The following is a 2,472-nucleotide window of genomic DNA, read 5'->3' as shown; positions in this document are numbered from 1 at the left end:
CCCAGTAAAAAGCTTGGATGGAAATATATTGGACCGTTCAGGGTCCGCAAGGTTTTGAATGATGTTGCTGTTGATGTTGAATTACCTAAGAACCTTCAATCATTGCATTCTGTGTTCCACTTCAGTCTCTTGAAAAAGGATACTGGTCATTCTCAATGGCGGGAATCTCATGTTCAACCCCCTCCGGTCATCATTGAGGGTCAAGAACATTTTGAGATTTCTGGCATTCTTGACTCTAAGGATACTGGTCATTCTCAATGGCGGGGATCTCATGTTCAACCCCCTCCAGTTATCATTGAGGGTCAAGAACATTTTGAGATTTCTGGCATTCTTGACTCCAAAATTAAACGTGGTAAACTCTGGTATCTTGTGGAATGGGTTGATTTCAGTCCCCAGCACCGGGAATGGGTGGAAGAAGGGGATATTCGGGCCCCTTATCACGTTCGTTCGTTCCACAAGCAGTTCCCAGACAAACCGGGAGGTCTCCCGGGGAAACCGGGAGTTCTCCCGCCGGGGCCAGGAGGTGGGGGATAAGTTGGATTTTCAGGTGGGCAGTATGTCAGCGAGCTGCCATTCTCTTGGGACACGTCTTGTCCCTTTCCCCTCCCCACCCCCTCCTTTACTCCTATAGTTGTTATCCTCTCCTGGTTCTGCATCTGTAACTGCCAAGGTCCTCCAGCTGGTGTGATGGGGTGTTGTGTCTTTACGCTCTAGCTTGTTTAATATTTCCGTGTGAACTCAACTTGTGTTTATGGAACTGGCCGTTGCTGTTCTCAGGCTGCTTCGCGCCATTTCTAATCTGTGACCTGACGAGGGAAATGAGCTCATTGGTTTGAACCTTGTTTGAAGTTCCTTTAATACACCGTCCCTGGCTCTTGTAGTTATTCCGAACAATCTCTGTATGTTCATGATCAACCAAGCTTTGGAAATAAATCTTGCTTCTTTTGAACGTGGGTCTATTCTCCTGATTTGGGATCTAACAGATGTGCGATTGGCTATTCCAGGGTGCCCCATTTGAACTGTCTATATCTTTGGACTTTCCTGCCAGAATCTCAGTTCTGACACAGTACTGTTCTAACCTGGATCATGCTGATATCTCAATAAACAAATCACTGCCAAATTTCCTGCATGACTTCTAAGTGTCCTGCAAAGATTTCCATCTGATGACTTGAAATATGCTTCAAACTGCAGCCTTTGAAATGCTTACTTCCCAGTAATCCCCTTCAACTTTACCGGTATTATATTCAGTGTGTGCCTGCCCCGAGGTGGAGCTGCGGTTTCCCACTTTCCTCCCTGACATCAGCCAAGCTGCCAGCTCTGACTAATGGCTGCTGGGCAGAGGCGACACTGACCCGTCAGAGGGCGGAGCCAGGAGAGCCTGTGGGATAGGAAAAGGAGGAAGAGGGCGTGGGGGTCCTCCATTTGCAAGGGGGGTCCCCCTGCCCTGTTTCCCAGAAAACGTGGGAGGGAGGTCCAAAGCAGTGTCCAGAAAAAGGACTGCGCCCAGAGTATGGCTGCTGTCCCAGACAGAGCAAGCAGAGCAGGGCTTTGTGGCTGGCGAGGGAGAGGCAGGGCAGGGGGTGGGTTCATCAGCAGGCCAGCGCACTCCTGAAGGTGGCGCTCTAGGCAATTGGCTAACTTGTCTATATGGATGCACCGGCCCTGGGAGTTAGTAAGATTGTGTCCTCTCTCTTTTTCCATTTGCACCACAGTTTCTGAGCAGATTCACAACAGGTACAGGTGCAGAAGGTGCAGTATATCTGAGCAGTGGGCATTTGGAAGTTCAGAAACAGTACTCTTAAAAGTACACAGGTATTGGTGTACTACCCTTTCCCCCATTTTACACAGATGTCGTTCCAGGAGTACTGTGGCAGGTGTATAGAAGTGAGGAACTGGAAACCTTCCCTTGTGTAGAAACGACACATTACCACACTGGCTTCAGTGCCTTGCATACTTGGAAAAGCAACATCTCTCGCCACGGTTTTCTGTTAAAAAGGTTGAAAGGAAATTATTCATGGTCATAGAATCATAGAGTTGGAAGGGGCCATACAGACCACCTAGTCCGACCCCCTGCCCAATGCAGGCCCAGCCTAAAGCATCTCTGACAAATGTTCCTCCAGCCTCTCCTTGAAAGCTGCCAGTGAAGGGGAGCTCACCCACCTCCCTGGCAGCTGATTCCACCTTTCAACCCCTCTGACTCTGAAAACGTTTCCCCTTATATCCAGCCCATACCCTTTCTGCATGTCATTGGGTCCCGTCCTCTGCTGCCAACTGGTAAAAGACAAGAATGTCCACATTGCTATAATCAGGGCTCATCTTCCCGCGGGAGCCCAGGGGGCGGGCACATGCAATTAGCAGCCCTCAGTCGGGCCGTGAGGGGCAAGAAGCAGCCAGATAGGTTGCAGAGGGCCCCCCCCCCCGCCCCCCTTCAGGGCCAAGCTCTCCCTCCTCTGCCAGGTCTCCTACCGCCCC

The sequence above is a fragment of the Gekko japonicus genome, unplaced genomic scaffold (genome assembly GCF_001447785.1).
Source record: "Gekko japonicus isolate JY-2015 unplaced genomic scaffold, Gekko_japonicus_V1.1 scaffold4084, whole genome shotgun sequence".
NCBI lineage: Eukaryota > Metazoa > Chordata > Lepidosauria > Squamata > Gekkonidae > Gekko > Gekko japonicus.
Note: the sequence above shows the minus strand (reverse complement) of the source record.